General features: G+C 36.3%; 1 long non-coding RNA gene across 1 annotated transcript; it reads right to left on the bottom strand.

Moving 5' to 3' along the window:
• Positions 8106-14415, bottom strand: LOC109950532. Its single transcript, XR_002272755.1, has 3 exons — positions 13848-14415; positions 13680-13761; positions 8106-8511 (listed from the first exon to the last, which is right to left on the bottom strand). It is a non-coding gene; the product is annotated as an uncharacterized LOC109950532 (long non-coding RNA).

The raw sequence follows: 18948 nt of genomic DNA, 5'->3' as shown, positions 1-18948 counted from the left end.
CGGTACTTCAAAGAAAAGAGGAAATTGGACTCAAAGGGAAGGTGAAACTCTTTGCAAGGCTTACTTAAAAGTCTCCGAAGATAGTCTCAAGGGTACAAGCCAAACTTCTAGCAACGTTTGGATGCGTGTTTCTAAAAAATACTACAAGCTTTACGAAGGCATCGCTCCGATGCCGAGAAACCATGAAAGTTGTAGTGATTCGGTGGAAGAAGCACATATTTCCGAGCATGAACAAATGGCATCAAGCCTTGAAAAGGGCCAAGAGGAGATATCTAAGCGGAGCCAATGTCTCCGATGAAGTAAGTGTTTTTACTAGTTTCTTTAAGTATTATTTTTAACTACATACTTGAAATTTGTTGTTGTTTTTAAATGAATTTTTAGGTTACTTTTTATTATTATTAACAGTAGTTTAATTAAATTAAATAATTAATTTACATAATATACTAAATATTATTAAAATATTAAATTTAGTCATTTGCTACTGGAGACAGTTAAAATGTATCCTGACACTATTTCTTATAAAATTATTTTTAGAGGGCTAAATGTAGCTCAGGACTAAATATAGCCCTCCCCACCTAAATATGGCCTAAGCCTAAATACGGCCTTAGGCCATCTCCAGGTGAGGGCTATATTATAGCCCGAAATTTCTAAGACTCATCTCCAAGAGTGGGCTACAGAAAGGACTACCAAAAAAAAAAGGGAGGGCTACACAAAGGGCCAATTCATAAAAATCAGGCCACATGTCATGTGGCCCTTTGGCCAACTCATACTAAATAATTGGATGGGCCCAGCTTATATTACCTAGCCATTAGCTGACGTTAACTAGTTGTTTGTTATTATTATTTTTTAAATCCCAAAAAAATGATTTTTTTTTTAAATTCTAAAAAATTTCTAAATTTTTGTTGTATAAATATCTACCTCATTCTTACATAGTTTCTCATATCTTCATCATTTTACATATTATCCTTCCTCAATTTCATCATTTTACATAATTTCTTTAATTCTTTTACAAACTATCCTTCATTTTTTTTAAATCATTTTTTTTCATTTAAATTAATTTTTAAGTTGTTTTTTAAAACAAGACAAAGACCTGAACATGACAATGTATTTTCAATTATTATTAGTTGCAAATGTCAAAGTTATTTTTAAAGCAAGATGAAGACTTGAACATCATAATGTATTGTCAATTATTATTAATTGTAAACACAAAAGACTTGAACATCATAATGTATTGTCAATTATTATTAATTGCAAACACAAACGACTAGCTAATGTCAAAAATCCTATCCCAAAATATTTTCTCTTCTAAAATATATTTTAAATAGGATATAAATAGTAGTGTAATTAAATTAACTAATAAATTTACATAATATACTAAAAACTATTAATATATTAAATTTAGCTCTTGGCTAATGGAGCTGGTTAAAATGTAGCTTGACACGATTTCTTATAAAATCATTTATTAGAGGGCTAAATATAGCCCTCCCCACTTGGAGATGGCCTAAGTGGCCACATTTCATTTAGTCTAGGGCCCACTTGGGAACGCCATGCGAAGTTGATGGGTCCATGTCAAATTTTAACAGAAGTCCCTAACAGATAACAATTGTATTAAATGTTGGTTATTTTTTTTTTTCAACTGAACTTATAGGCTTCCATAGTAAAACAGTTAGATACAAACATGTGAGGTTCATATTATGTCACACTTATGATCACCTTAAAAAAGAAAAATGCTTGGAATTTTATGGCATGTATCTACATCAACTATGAGTGGTTACTATTCCATATTTGTATTATTCCTTTATAGATATTTATATTTGATCTTTTGATTAATGATCTTTGTGACTAATTTACGAATACAATAAACTTAAACAGAAACTAAAGAGATAGAAAAATAAATGCACAAGCATGAGCGTGAGCATGAGCATGGTCGCGCGGCCACACTTTGTTATACTTTATTCACAACTATAGCAAGTGATATATCCACTATTGCACTGTAAATATTTCTCTTTATTATAACAACATCGTACCTTATTGGGAATGCCATTAATGTCCAAAAATAATATCGAAAAAGGTTGTAATCATAATAATGGTGAGGAAAAAAAAAACATGTTTTTTATTATAATATGCTTAAGGCATTTCCGAGGAAAAAAACTATCATTAATGAAAAAGCTGTTAGGTGAGGAAAGGAACTTATGCTAAAAAATCCAAAAAAGCATCGTTAATAAAGTAGATTACAAAGATTAGTGCCTCAAAAGAACCAAGAGACAAGCTTTATCCTCATTGTCGAGATCAAATCAAAGTTATAAAAAACAAATAAAAAAATTGTTTTAGAATAGTTTATTATTCATCCCAGTGAAAACAAGAACATTATAGTCGAGATACAAATCAAATTATTCAAAGTGAGAGGGACCTATGTTTTTTCATTCTAATTGGTGCTTGTATATCTTTGTTAGAAATAATGCATCTCTTCTTTTAATCTTTTTATTTTTTTAATTCTTTTGACTTGTTTTTCATACGTTAGAACTTTTGATGTATGATCTCTTTTTTTTAAAAAGAAATTATTCCAAAGTTGTGGTGGACCTATTAAATTTATACATGGTTTATTGGTGGTTTGGCAATGGGAGCTTACCAATATATATATATATATATATATATATATATATATATGGTGAGAGATGTAAACTATAATGACTACACATGACAGAACACACATTAAGAATATACAGCATATTTTCTCAATTTGATCTCTTCATGAATTCTTTTGTGTGGGTTGGCTTGATCGGTTGAGCAGCGGCACTTGTATTTATATGCATCTTCCTAAGAGTCTTGCTCATCAAGAAACTCTTAAGAAGTCCTTTTTGCATTAGATTTATAACTTCTAATCCACAATTAAGATAGGAATCCTTCTAGCTCTTATATTAGCCTTAAAACACTAACCTTAATAGAGCTGCAGGTTTAGTTGTTTTAAACTCCTAATTGGTATCGGTATCAAGTCTTTGATGATTATAAGACCACACTTTAATGAGATAGACATCCATATGTCTAACAGTCTCCCACTTTGTCTAATGATCATCAAGAACTCAATAGCAATTACTGTAAGGCCTATAGAATTCAACTAAACTATAATTCCTAATTAAGTCACTGCCAATGAGAAGAAGAAGCACGGAACTATCAAGACTTATTGAACATTTCAATATTTCAAGGTTTTTATAATTACACATACAAGCTCTCAAGATCACATGAGACTTCCATCAAGACTAGAATGCAGAATGATCATGACCAAACTTAATTTGCGTTTACAAAGGTCACTTTCATTCATACATATATATAGCTAGCTACAGTCACTTTATTTAACTAGCTATACTGCATGATGACATGTAACTGGATTCATTTATCAAGAATAAAAAACATAAAATTGAAGTCACATAATTTATTAAAAGAATTGAACCAAACAATAACAAAAAAAAAAAAAAAGATTTTTATCACAAATGGTTCCTGAGGTTTTTCAAATTATCACCTTTAGTCCTTTATGTTTTTTTTTTTCTAACATTATTCGTCCCTTATGTTACACCTCACACATCAATTTGGTCCCGCCGTCAAGTTCCGTCAAAATTTTCCTTTAGATTGCTAACGAGGACGCCACGTGGATTAAACAATGTTTTAAACATTTTGGGTTTGATCACAAATGGTCCCTGAGGTTTGCGAAATTATCACCTTTGGTCCTTTATATTTTTTTCTGACATTATTGGTCCTTTATATTTTTTTTAAATAGTTTAACATTTTAAATTTTTTAGAAAATAATTAATAAAAAAACAAAAATTTCAAAACATAATTGTTTTTTATTTAAATCCACTTGGCATGTTATTATTGGACATATAGGCTCTATATACATGTCAAGTCAAATCCGTTAAGTTCTGTTAAATTGATGAAAATTTCAACAAAACCTAACGGATATGACATTTGAATAAATAAAAAATTATGTTTTGAAAATTTTCTCTCTTTTTAATTTTTTTAAAAATTAATTTTAAATGTTAAACTATTTTTAAAGGGTTTAGGGTTTTTCAACAAAACCTAACGGATTTGACGCCACATGTATGTGGAGCCTACATGTCCATTAATAACATGCCAAGTGGATTTGAATAAAAAAAAGTATGTTTTAAAATTTTTCTCTCTTTTTAAAAAGATTTTAAATGTTAAACTAATTTTTTTTTAACATTTCTTCATTTAGATCCACTTGACATTTTCTCATTCGCTATGTGTGCACTACATATGTGTCATGTTAGCAATTTAACCAAAAAAAAAAGGAAATCTTGCGGTGGGATTAAATTGATGTGTGAGGTGTAACATAAGGGCCAATAGTGTCAGGAAAAAAAAAAAGGGACGAAAGGTGATAATTTCGGAAACCTCAAGTACCATTTGTGATAAAATCTAAAATATTTAAAACATTGTTTAATCCACGTCAGCAATCTAAGGGAAAATTTTGACGGAACATGACGGCGGGACCAAATTGATGTGTGAGGTGTAACATAAGGGACCAATAATGAAAAAAAAAACATAAATGACCAAAAGTGATAATTTGGCAAACCTCAAGGACCATTTGTGATTAAAAAGCTAAAAAAATTATTGAACTGTCTTTAAGAAAATAATGAAATTAAGTCGAACAAAACTTGGCTCCCACTGATTTTGCATATGAAAAATGAACGGCATAACCAAAATCGTATCAAATTTCCCATTAACACTTTTGGGAATAACCTCATACAGTAAATCAATGAACCAATGCAATTTCCTTTCATTTACTTTATACCTTACAAACTCGAAACAAAAACCTTAATGCTTATTAGTGATCATAAATTCAATGAAAGGTAAAAGTCATTGATTAACACATCTAAACAATCTTTGTTCGTATTAGCTTAAAACCCTTAATGGAGAACTAGAACATTAAGTGATTAATCATAAAAAGTCAAAACTAAACGTATGCAAAAAGAAGATTATTGAATGCTCCCACTCATCGAACGCATATTTTGCAACCAAAACATGTATTAAGAAATGAGCATAGTACAAATCATATTATTTTCACTGAAATTTTCTTTAGGATTAGGCCTCAACCTTAAATATCAATTAAATTTTCTTTAACCAATACAAGCCAAAAACCATAAGCATTGTAAGAACTTTAGTAGTAAAAAACGAAACAGCCGGTCATCCAAACATTAGTCATAAACATATAGATGCATAAAACCAACACTTAAGATGTAAAACTTTAATGTGTCTGACAGGCCCGATCGGAATTCCCCCTTGGAACTCGTGTCGGACCCTGCTTCCCGTCAGGCATCAGAACGATGCCGGGCCCATTACTAAAATTTCACCTCTCACTCTTGTAAGTTTAAGAAAAAGAGATAGAGACTTATGCCGAAATTTCGGCAAAGTCTCCTCTGAAAAACTAACATTTACACAACTAATTTAACCTGCAAACTACAACAATTTAACCATCCCAACTGGCAGCACACACAAATTACAAATGGCCTCCGACCTCAAATTCAATCCTAAGTGGGAAATATCATAACAACTATTGAAGTTTAGTTTACAAAGTTAGTTTCCAAACAATGAAACAAAAATCGAGTCCTATAAAGTGAACAGGCTAGGAATTCACCGACGACTGAGTAGCTTACGTGGTCATCCGAACTCTGAGCTATCTACTTCCTGGGGGAGCAAAACAGTAAAGATGTGAGCGGACAAAAAGAAAGTTTTCTCGAAAATAAATATACAGAACATACTAGCCCTTCTTTTTTCGCAAACCTTTGAAATTCACTAATACATTTGTAAATACATATACAGGAATGAGATATGACAGATACAAATATACATAAAACATACTCGGAATTAACTGGTAAGTAGAAATACAATTAATACAATCTCAAAACATCAATTTAAATCCAATACATCAAGCAATCGTTCAACATAAATCAAGTTTCAAACCATTTCTTTGAATTCAATAAAACAAGCAAGCCCAAAATACAATTCAACTGAATTCTAGTCTCAACCTAATTCATACAAAAACTCTCCACCCAAGTATACCTATGGGGAAACTGACCAACCCTGTGTAGACAACCGGCAGGGTGGTAGGGCAACATCTTAGGAACAATCATTGATGGACATATTTTATATTATATATTTAACCTCATTCTTAGTATATTTTGGTTAATATTTTGGAAGAATTTTGATACTTTGAATTATATTTTCAATATAGGACTTTCGACTCTCTCTGGAGCAAAACATAATCAAATTGAGGAATTTTGGAGTAATTCCAGTTGGAGGATGTTCTTGAGTCACTTAGCTTGATCGTATCAAAATTTCAGATCTTTCTTCCAAGCGGTTATTTTCTGGCAATAAAATAAATGAGCAGTGCGCGGTGCTGGAATAGTGACGTGTTGGGCTTTTATTGCGTTTTTGAAGCCCAAGATGACCTCGGATGGGTTCGTGGCCTTCTAGAGAAGTGTTCAGAACATTTTTATCTTTAAAACAAGCTATCTTGGGCCAGATTTGGAGGAGATTTGGGGCCAAAACGTGGCTGGGCAGATTTTAGGCAAATTCTCCTATTCCAATTTGGACTTTATTTCCTAGTATTATTTTACTTTAATTAGTTTCCTTGTGGGGATAGAAAAGCTGTACATTGGCAGCTAGGTTTTAAGGGGTATTTAAGCTCTTTCTCACAAGGAATTGAAGGACTCCCTTTTCACTTTTGAACTTTGCATTGTGGAGAGCAATTGCTAGGGTTTTGGGTTTTCACAACTTTCAGGTGTTTTCGTTCTTTTCTTCTTAATGATATTTTCTTGGATTTCAATTATGAGTATGCGTAACTAAATTTCTTTTGCTAGGGTGAAGCCTTGAACCTTAGCATGAATATGTGATTTTTATTTAATTGCTTATGATGAGTGCATGCGTATTTTGAATTGTTAATCACTGTTTTAAACTATCTAATTGTCTTAATGCCTGATCACCATTAGGATCTTTAGAAAAGTAATTGGATGCAATTTTGGTCGGAAGGACTCCCTTTTCACTTTTGAACTTTGCATTGTGGAGAGCAATTGCTAGGGTTTTGGGTTTTCACAACTTTCAGGTGTTTTCGTTCTTTTCTTCTTAATGATATTTTCTTGGATTTCAATTATAAGTAATTGGTAAAAGTTCATAGGATTGCTAGGTGATGGTGAAACCCTAGTGTTTTTATAAATTGATATTCAAAACTCTTTCTCTCAATCGTATTTGTTTTTGTTTAATATTTGTTTTTTAGAATCCACCAAATTTATAATCATCTTTCTTGACTTTTTATTTTAAGTAGTAATTGGAATTTGTTTTTACATAAATTGCTAATTAGTCCTTGAGGAAAACGACCTTGCATGAGCATCTATACTACAATAGCCTTGTATTCTTGCAAGTATTTTATGTGATTTTTAACACTGTTTGCACAAGTACTAAAAATCCTATCAAGAAATTGGCGCCGCTGCCGGGGACTATTTTAGACAATTTTTGTTTAACCTTTTTCTGATTTATTTTATTTTATTTTATTTTACTTTTTAATTTTCGTCCAAAATAAAAAATAAAATACAAAATTGAAATTGAACAATTTTGTTTCTGTTGCAGATTTTGCAGACTGCATGGTCCAGACCAGATCAGGAACTGCACAGATTGTACAATTTGATCCAGAACCAGAGCGCACACTGCATAGACAGCGAAGAGAAGTTATTTGGGCTTGGGACTGTTCACTGCAGGGCACTTTTTTGCAGAATTTGTTTGCAAACGAGAGTAACATGGCGTTAGAATTACCTGCGGCAGGTAGACCACTCAGGGAGTCATTGGAAGCCCGTGCCACTGATGTTCCCAATTGCATTGTGTATCCTGAACAAGAAGAGGGTGATTCGTTCGAGATCAGGCACCATATGCTTGAAATTCTACCTACTTTTCGGGGATTGCCTAATGAAGATGCAAACATACATATTGCAAAATTTATTGTGGGTTGCAAGAATATTTTGATTAGGGGTTTTTCTGCTGAGGCTATTAAGTTACGTCTTTTCCCTTTCACTTTGAAGGACAAGGCAGAAACTTGGTTATTCACTCTACCAGCTAATAGCATTACTACTTGGCAGCAGTTACACACAAAATTCCTGAACAAATATTATCCAGCATCCAAGACATTGAATTACAAGAGGGAGATTTTGACATTCACACAGAAGCCCAATGAAGAGTTTCATGAAGCGTGGGAGAGATATACAGAGATGTACATAAAGTGTCCACATGTCAAAATTGATTCAGATACACAAATGAATATTTTCTTTGATGGGCTTAATCCTACATCTAAGAGCCATGTGAATGCATCAGCTGGAGGATCATTATCAAATAAATCTGCAAGAGAGGCATTTGAATTGTTTGATATGATGGCTACAGAATCTCAGCAATGGGCAGCAGAACATTCACAGAAAAGGGGCATTTTTGAGTTATCAGTAGGTTCTCCCAACATGTCTGCACAAATGGAAAAAATGGATAAGAAAATTGATGCAAAGTTTGATATGCTTCTACAACATATAGCAGGTTCTACACAGCAGCCACCTACATCAACAGTTTGCACTATATGCAGTATGGCTACACATGACATAATGGGCTGCCCACATAGAGACTCTTACCCAGAGCTTGTTGAACAACATGTCAATATGATGAACAGCTATCAAAGGCCTAGGAATGATGCATATGCAACTCATTACAATCCTGGATGGAGGGATCACCCTAATTTCAAATGGGGTGACAATCAGACTAATGCCAAACCATTCCAGCATGCACAAAAACCTTTTGTTCCCTCCAAACCATCTCTGGAAGATCAACTTGCTAAACTGGCAGCAACAACTCAATCATTCATCGAGGGCAACAATCAAAGATTTCAAAATGTTGAAGCATCAATTAAAAGTTTGGAGCAACAATTTGGACAGCTAGCTACACAGATTTCAGACAGAGAAAAGGGCAAATTTCCTAGTCAAACAATTCCTAATCCAAATGGACGTGAAGATTGCAAAGTTGTTCGGACTTTACGATGTGGAAAAAGCTATGACAATCGTGAAAATAGCATTGAAAAGGAGCAGCAAATAGTGGAAGATAATACAGAAAATTTTGCAGCAGCAGAACCTGCCAAACCTGCAGAAAAACATAATTCGGCAGATCTAGAAACTGTTCCAAAACAAGTTCCTGAGCGTGTTTATGAGGCCCCAATTCCATATCCAGAACGTTTGAAGCCTAAAGCAAAAGATCAGCAACTTAAGGACTTTATGCAGACATTATCCAAGGTTCAAATCAACATTCCCTTACTGGATGCAATCAAGAAAATTCCATCATATGCCAAATTTTTGAAGGAAGTTTGCAGCAGCAAAAAGAAGCTTTCAGATTTGGAAAAAGTTATTTTGACAGAACAGTGCAGTGCAGTTTTGCTACACAAACTACCACCTAAGAAAAAAGATCCAGGGAGTTTTAATATTTCTTGCACTATTGGAAATTCTAATTTTAAAAGTGCTTTAATTGATTTGGGTGCAAGTATTAATTTGATGCCTTTTTCTGTTTTTCAGCGATTGGGGCAAGGAGATTTAAAGCCTACATCAATTATACTTCAACTAGCTGACCGTTCAATCACTTATCCAAGAGGTGTTATTGAAGATCTAATTATTAAGGTTGATGATCTTTATCTACCGGCAGATTTTGTGGTTTTAGACATGGATGAAGACCTTCAAACACCTATTATTTTAGGGAGGCCGTTTATGGCAACAGCTAGGACCTTAATTGATGTGGAAGCTGGAACATTGACTTTACGGGTTCAAGACCAATCTGTGGTGTTTAATTTGTTTGAGGCAGCAAAACGTCCTGCTGAACAGCAAGATTGTATGCGTATTGACATGGTAGACAGTATGGTGCATGACAGATTTTGTGCTAATTCAAAAACAGATCAGTTGCTGCATGTTTTACAGGGGGAACTTGAGACAGATTCTGAAGATGAAGGTGTTCATGAGTACATACACGCATTGAACAGTCTGCCCACAGTGTTGCCAAAATTTAGGAATGTGTATGAGAGTTTAGGAGAGCCCAAACAGCCCCTTAAACCATCTAGACAACAGCCACCAAAATTGGAGCTGAAGCCTTTACCACAACATCTTAAATATGCATATTTAGGAGCTGCAGAGACGCTGCCAGTTATAATTGCAGCAGATTTAACACCGACAGAGGAGGATAAATTGCTTCGTGTATTGAGAAAATATCAAGATGCATTGGGATGGACAATTGCGGACATCAAGGGAATCAGCCCAGCACTATGTATGCACAGAATATTAATGGAAGACGACGTAAAGCCAACAGTTGATGCTCAACGCCGCCTTAACCCAATTATGAAAGAGGTGGTCAGAACAGAGGTTATGAAATTACTTGATGCAGGTATGATTTATCCTATTTCTGACAGTAAATGGGTTAGCCCGACTCAAGTTGTGCCTAAACGGACCGGTATTACAGTGGTGAAAAATGATAATAATGAGTTAGTTCCTACACGATTGACTACGGGTTGGAGAATGTGTGTAGATTATCGGAAGCTTAACACAGGGACGAGAAAAGACCATTTTCCATTGCCTTTTATTGACCAGATGTTAGAAAGGTTGGCTGGGCGGGCTTTTTACTGTTTTCTTGATGGGTATTCTGGGTATAATCAGATTCCAATCGCACCAGCGGATCAAGAGAAGACTACTTTCACTTGTCCATTTGGTACTTACGCTTATCGGAGGATGCCATTCGGATTATGCAATGCACCTGCTACGTTTCAACGTTGTATGATGAGTATTTTTTCTGGCTTGGTCGAAAATATTGTGGAAGTTTTTATGGATGATTTTTCTGTTTTTGGGGATTCATATGATCAGTGCTTACAGAATTTATCATTAGTTCTTCAGAGATGTCAAGCGACAAATTTAGTGCTAAACTGGGAAAAGTGTCATTTCATGGTTGAACAGGGAATTGTCTTGGGTCATTCAATTTCCAGCAAAGGCATCGAGGTTGACAAGGCAAAGATTGAAGTTATTGCAAAGCTGCCACCTCCTACATCAGTAAAAGGTGTGAGATCCTTCTTAGGACACGCAGGTTTTTATCGTCGGTTCATCAAGGATTTCTCCAAGATTAGTCGACCTTTGTGCACTTTATTGGCTAAGGATGCACCATTTAATTTTGATAAGGCCTGTTTAGAAGCATTCAACAAGTTGAAAGCCCTCCTAACTTCGGCACCCATCATTGCTGCACCAAATTGGGATTTACCATTTGAACTAATGTGTGATGCGTCAGATTATGCTGTCGGGGCAGTTTTAGGGCAGCGAAAAGATAAGCTTCCCCATGTCATCTATTATGCAAGTCGTACTCTCAATGATGCACAGCTTAACTATGCAACTACAGAGAAGGAATTGTTGGCAGTTGTGTTCGCACTAGAGAAATTTCGGTCTTATTTGGTTGGGGCTAAAATAATTGTCTATACAGATCATGCTGCACTTAAATACTTGTTGTCTAAGAAGGATGCAAAGCCTAGATTGATTCGTTGGGTTCTCTTACTTCAAGAATTTGACTTAGAGATTAAAGACAAGAAGGGCAGTGAGAATGTTGTGGCTGATCATTTATCTAGATTAATTATTCCAGCAGCTACAGAGGCAGATTCTCTACCATTGAGTGAAAGTTTCCCAGATGAACAGCTATTTGCTGTCAAAATTGACACACCTTGGTTTGCAGATATTGTCAATTATTTGGCTAAGGGTGTGGTGCATCCAGATTTTTCCTACCAGCAGAAAAAGAAGTTTTTATTTGATGTAAAGCACTATTTCTGGGATGAACCGTACTTATACAAGTATTGTGCAGACCAGATTATTCGCAGGTGTATTCCGGAGGTTGAACAGGAAAGTGTTTTAAAGTTTGCTCATCACTACGCTTGTGGAGGACATTTTGGGCAGAAAAGGACAGCAGAGAAAATCCTACAGAGTGGGTTATTTTGGCCAACACTTTTTAGAGATTCACAGAATTGGTGCAAGGCATGTGATAGGTGTCAAAGGGTCGGCAATCAATCCAGAAGGAATGAGATGCCCCAGCAAAGTATCCTAATTGTTGAACTATTTGATGTTTGGGGTATTGATTTCATGGGACCATTCCCATCTTCTAATGGGCACCAATATATTTTAGTGGCTGTGGAATATGTTTCAAAATGGGTCGAGGCCATTGCAGCACCAACTAATCAAGGATCAGTGGTCCTGAAGTTCCTCCAGGGGGTTATATTTCCACGTTTTGGAATACCGCGTGTTATTCTTAGTGATGGGGGGAAGCATTTTATTAATAAACCATTTGCTAACCTATTGGCAAAATATGGGATTCATCATCGCGTGGCTACACCATACCACCCACAGACATCTGGCCAAGTTGAAGTTTCAAACAGAGAAATAAAGCGTATTTTGGAGAAAACAGTGAGCTCTACACGCAAGGATTGGAGTTTCAAACTAAATGATGCTTTGTGGGCATACAGGACAGCTTATAAAACTCCTATTGGGATGTCACCATTCCGACTTGTTTATGGGAAAGCCTGTCATCTACCTATGGAGCTGGAGCATAAAGCTTACTGGGCCATTAAAGAGTTAAATTTTGCATATGACTCAGCTGGGGAAAAGCGGAAATTGCAGTTAAATGAGCTAGAGGAAATTCGTCAAGGTGCTTATGATAGTTCTCGCATCTACAAGGAAAGAACTAAGGCATTTCATGACAGTCAAATTTTACGGAAGGAATTTCAGCCAGGGCAAAAGGTTCTGTTATTTAGTTCAAGGCTCAAGTTGTTTCCAGGGAAATTAAAATCTCGCTGGACTGGACCCTACCTAGTGACTCAAGTTTTTCCTCATGGAGCAGTTCAAATCACTAATGAAGATAAAGGCAACACGTTCAAGGTGAATGGTCATAGGCTAAAACCCTACGTGGAGACACCCTTTGACATTGCAGCCGAGTCTTTGACTCTGAAGGAACCAGTGATTTGACCACCAGGCTTCTGCAAAGTCTAGCTACAGACTTAAAATAGCGCGCTTATTGGGAGGCAACCCAATTTTTCTAAACTCTTTACTTCTTTTATTTTCAAGACAAAAAAAAAACAAAAAAACAAAAAACAAAATTGTTGTTTTTCTTTCTTTCTATTCCTAACACATCATTGACTCAACGCAGGCCGTTTATGACTCAATGCAGGACACAACCATCATCAGCAAGCATCAAAAACAGAAAATCCTATACTGGAATCTTGCACCCAGTAGCAGCTGGAATCTTGCACCCAGCAGCAGCTGGAATCATGCACCCAGCAGCAATCCTATATTACCATCACCACATCTACACTATACTAGAAGTTAAAGCAATTCACATGAGCTCGAGCTCACTCGAAGATGCAAGTTTGGGGGAAGCTGTTGCGGATCCAGCACATAGATATAATTTTGAGAAGTTAATTTTTGCAACTTAGTTTACATCACCAGACACCACACAATTGAGTATCGCTCTCAGAACCAACCAAAAGACACAAATCAGCAGAAATTCTCACAATCCAGAAAGACCCATGAATTAATGCAGATCTACAAAAGAAAAAGAAAAAAACTTGCAGGGATTCGATATTATACCTGCTCCCAACTTGAAGATTGACTTGCTTGCTGAAATCCACCAACAGACGGGGATGAGTATCTCAGAACAAGGCAACGAAGTCTGCAATAATCACTTTTGCTCTTAATTACTTTCAACACAACAATACCCACACTGTGACCCAGTTATGAGCACAACGCGAAGCTTACCATTAACCAAGCTCAGGAACTACGAGTGTATGTGGTGTTGGGGTTGAACTCCGTCTGGGTCAGCTCATCTGAGTCGTTGGGGTCAAAGTTGGGACGGATCTCGGTGAGCATCCGATTGTCTCTTCGACGAAGCCGCAGCGGATGGTGATTTTGATTTTGTTGAGGGTTTTCTGGATTTGGCACCCTCACACAGATGAACCCACACGACTCTGCTCTGAAAGATAGCCAAGGCTCTTGAGTTCTTGCTATAGATGACAAGGGGAGAGGGTGGAGATGGATGGGTTGAAACTGAGTGAAATAAAAAAAAAGTGTCTTTTGTGATTTACAGTCTGAGCTGGGAATGGACAGAAGAGAGCCTTCTGGGCTCGGGCTAGGAGAAGGGAATCCAATATTTTTTTTTCAAATGACAGATGCAGCAGCTAGACCAGGTTATATTGTAGCTGTCGCTCATATTTGACGCAAGTGTGGACGTGGTTGAGTTGGTCAGCGCTCTTTGCATCCCGCTCCAGGTCCTGCCTTCGACTCACTGCAGCGTCACCTCCACATCCCTGGTTTGTTCATTTTTTTTTTTTTTTCTTATTTTCGTTTTTTTTCTCCTGTTTCTGTTTTATGTTCTTTTCTTTTCTTTTTCTTTTTTATTATTATTTATTTTTCTCTCCTCATTACTTCTTTAGTTGTTTCCTTTGTTTATTTTCCACACCTTGGGGACAAAGTGTGCTTTAAGTTTGGGGGTGGGAACGTAAATTTTTTATTTTTCATTTTTTGAGTCTTGTTTACAAATTTTCGTTTTTTTTCAGTCAATATCCATAGATTATTTTAAACGTTAGAACAAATGGACATGGTGAAAATCAATCCCACAGTAGAGTCTTTTCTATTTATTGTTGCTTAGACACTAATTCATGAATTATACTTTGAAATTTGCACATCACACCAACATGGTTTTTGGGGAATGAGATTGGAATACTTACTTTTTGTCCAAGTGTGTTTTAATTTCATTTCAATATAAATAAAGTTAGTATGTGTTATAAAGTAATAATTGCCTCACTCGAAACTTTGCTAGTAACCGGGCCAGTCCTGCCTAATCAGCAGTGATTCTCGAGACAAAAGGTAGAGTTTTGGCATGAGGCAGGGTGGTTAGTTGGTTTCGTAGCCTTTTCAGCTTGAGTTAATAAGTCCTTAGGGGTGTTCTACACCTAGTGCCCTAAAACCCGAGTGGTTTGGGAGACATTGACCTAAGTCTCGCTACACGGTTGGATCGAAAGCTTAAAGGAACCAACATTGCACAACCACTACTGTTACTATTTATACACCAAAAAAAAAAAAAAAAAGAAGAAAAAAAAAAAGAAGAAGAAAGGGAAAATAAAAAGTGTGGAGTGTGTGAAGTATGAATAAAAGGGATGAGTGGTAAGGGTTTTAGTCGAGTCTCCATAACCATGATGGTTCACTTTACACTGAAGGAAGTTTGTGAATTCTTTTCTAATTGAGTCTAAATAGCTCAGACTCTGTGGTGGGATTACTTGGATCTATTGAAAGGATGTTCTAGGTTTTAAAATTTTCTATGGATTGCAACTTGAAGATGGAAATTTTGTCCTGGTTAAGTGTTAGCCAGATGTCTAGTCTGTTAAGTTTTTATTTTTTGTTTGAGTCTTGTTTCGCTTGAGGACAAGCAAAAGCTAAGTTTGGGGGTATTTTGATGGACATATTTTATATTATATATTTAACCTCATTCTTAGTATATTTTGGTTAATATTTTGGAAGAATTTTGATACTTTGAATTATATTTTCAATATAGGACTTTCGACTCTCTCTGGAGCAAAACATAATCAAATTGAGGAATTTTGGAGTAATTCCAGTTGGAGGACGTTCTTGAGTCACTTAGCTTGATCGTATCAAAATTTCAGATCTTTCTTCCAAGCGGTTATTTTCTGGCAATAAAATAAATGAGCAGTGCGCGGTGCTGGAATAGTGACGTGTTGGGCTTTTATTGCGTTTTTGAAGCCCAAGATGACCTCGGATGGGTTCGTGGCCTTCTAGAGAAGTGTTCAGAACATTTTTATCTTTAAAACAAGCTATCTTGGGCCAGATTTGGAGGAGATTTGGGGCCAAAACGTGGCTGGGCAGATTTTAGGCAAATTCTCCTATTCCAATTTGGACTTTATTTCCTAGTATTATTTTACTTTAATTAGTTTCCTTGTGGGGATAGAAAAGCTGTACATTGGCAGCTAGGTTTTAAGGGGTATTTAAGCTCTTTCTCACAAGGAATTGAAGGACTCCCTTTTCACTTTTGAACTTTGCATTGTGGAGAGCAATTGCTAGGGTTTTGGGTTTTCACAACTTTCAGGTGTTTTCGTTCTTTTCTTCTTAATGATATTTTCTTGGATTTCAATTATAAGTAATTGGTAAAAGTTCATAGGATTGCTAGGTGATGGTGAAACCCTAGTGTTTTTATAAATTGATATTCAAAACTCTTTCTCTCAATCGTATTTGTTTTTGTTTAATATTTGTTTTTTAGAATCCACCAAATTTATAATCATCTTTCTTGACTTTTTATTTTAAGTAGTAATTGGAATTTGTTTTTACATAAATTGCTAATTAGTCCTTGAGGAAAACGACCTTGCATGAGCATCTATACTACAATAGCCTTGTATTCTTGCAAGTATTTTATGTGATTTTTAACACTGTTTGCACAAGTACTAAAAATCCTATCAATCATCATTGGCCGAACGCTCGTGTTTGTAGTACGAGTACAGGCAATACACACACTGGCCGGACACCTACATAGTAATCTCTATGAAGATACATACAATATCCACTGGCCAGACACCTACCAACGTAGGTACAGGCAGAAACCACTGGCCAGACACCTACCACGTAGGTACAGGCAATACACTCTGGCCGGACACCTACCAACGTAGGTACAGGAAACACATTGGCCGGACACCTACCCATGTAGGTACATGCAATTTCCACTGGCCGGACACCTACCACCGTAGGTACAGGCAATACCCTAGTCATGTGTACATACACTATCAAAGTCAATCGTTATATTTTTTTCGAAGGCAACCGGGAATGGGTACCTGGGGTGGGTTTGAAATCCATTCTCAACATTTTTTTCATAGAAATTCTCTTTTCTGCAAATCCCTTTTTCCACTCTTTCTCAAATCCTTTCTTAATTTTCTCAAAACAAGATGAATTCCTTTAAAACCATTCAAAATTTCAAGTACACATCGATAAATAATTAAATAAATGAAACCCCCTTTTTAACCCGAGATTGAAACCCTAATTTCACTATTTGACTTCAAACCAATAAAAACCTTATCAAAACATTCTCAAGGTAAATCCGAACAATAACCCACAATTAAAATCCCTACTAAATATTTAATTAACAATCTCGCATATTTATCACTGTTAAACATATATAACCATTCACAAACATTTTCCCAAACTTCCCAAGTAAATCACGTTTATCAGCATGTATAATTGTTTAAAGTCATTTAGAACTAAAACTGAATGCTTGGAAAAATAAAAAACCAACTTACATCATCCATAAACATTTAATAACTCTTTAGTCGTAAAAACCATCATAGCACGAAGGAAATTGTCAAAACCATAATTAAGACATAATTTGATTACTTCCACCCAAAACCAAATGTTCAGAAACAAAACACCGGAAACAATCAATTCTTAAAATATTTCATGCAAGCATCATTTTATAAAAACTATTTATAAAATAAATGTCCACTCACACACGGTCCAACACATGGTCCAGAATTAACTGAATAATCAAACCCAACACTGAAATTTAAATCAATACCCTAGCTCTCGGGACTCACAGTGGGTGTACGTCCTTTAAGAAAATCCCTAAGGCCATTTATGTAATGACCCAAACCTAAAATTCATATTTAATTAGTAATTTATTATGCGGAAAGACAATTTTGCCCTTGGAATAAATTATGAACCCAAAGTTGACTTTTTGACAGAAAAGGAATTTGACAATTCCACTTACGCCATTGCGTAGAGCACGATGACACGAGTTCATAGACACGAAGTGGACTCGAATCAGAGTTTTAACGAAGAAAATACGATTAAAACATCACGAGGGGCAAAACGGTAAATTGGAAAACCAGAATTTTTATAAAAACCTCACCTCTCTCTCTCTTTCTCTCTCCCCGCGCCCTCCTCCCTCTTTGTTTTCTTTCTCTCCCTCCCGTCGCCCTCCAAGCTCCAGCGCCACCACTATAGGCCACCACAAGCCCCAACACCGGTACCAACCTGACTGGCCCGACCCCGCCATCACGTCGCAGCCCACTTCCGCCGCTCACCAGTCGCCGAAAACGGTAGGAATTCCGCCGGTTTTGTCAAAACTTCCAACCATTCGTTCTCCTTCAATTCTCCTCCAAATTTGTCGAGTAAGGTATGGATTTCTACTTATTTTCCGTGCTCTAGCTGATGGTTGGGTAGGTTTGCATTGATTTTCACCGTAGCTAGCTTAGTTAGCAAATTGAAATTCAGCCGACTTTCGGCCTCCGTGTTCGGCCACTTCTGGTCAAGTTTTGAGGTTAGTCCAAAACAAAAGTGGTTCCAAATATGGTGTTATACCTATGATAGGAGTTTGGAGCCTTGGTTTTGCGATTTTCCGGCGATTCGTTATCGCTTTGGACACCCATCGCTGCCGGCGCATGCGGCGGAGCGTGGGCGAGGGTGGTACTATGATACTGTGTTCTGATGCGATCCTTAGGTTGTCACAAGCGCATAGGAATTCGCGAATCTCAATTTGGATATCGTTTGAGCCTCGAACGGATTTTCCATATTGTGCGATTATCGGGTTCAATACTGTTGAGCCGTTGGATCGTAATCAATTTTAGATATGTTATTTTAGATAATTTTAGAAACGTGTCAGATTCGACGGATTTTGAATCGGAGCCCCGAATACTCCGAAAACACGAACCCTAGGGCTAGGGTTTAGAAATTATGCGATTACACGATCATGATTAATCCGACCGTCCGATTGACACCAATACCCTCGGGACATGTGTCCTAGATATATTGGACCTTCTAGCGGCATCCGGATCATATTGTGAGGTCATGGACCTGTGGGGTT

The sequence above is a fragment of the Prunus persica genome, chromosome G8 (genome assembly GCF_000346465.2).
Source record: "Prunus persica cultivar Lovell chromosome G8, Prunus_persica_NCBIv2, whole genome shotgun sequence".
Taxonomy (NCBI): domain Eukaryota; kingdom Viridiplantae; phylum Streptophyta; class Magnoliopsida; order Rosales; family Rosaceae; genus Prunus; species Prunus persica.
This window is presented reverse-complemented; position numbering and strand designations above follow the sequence as displayed.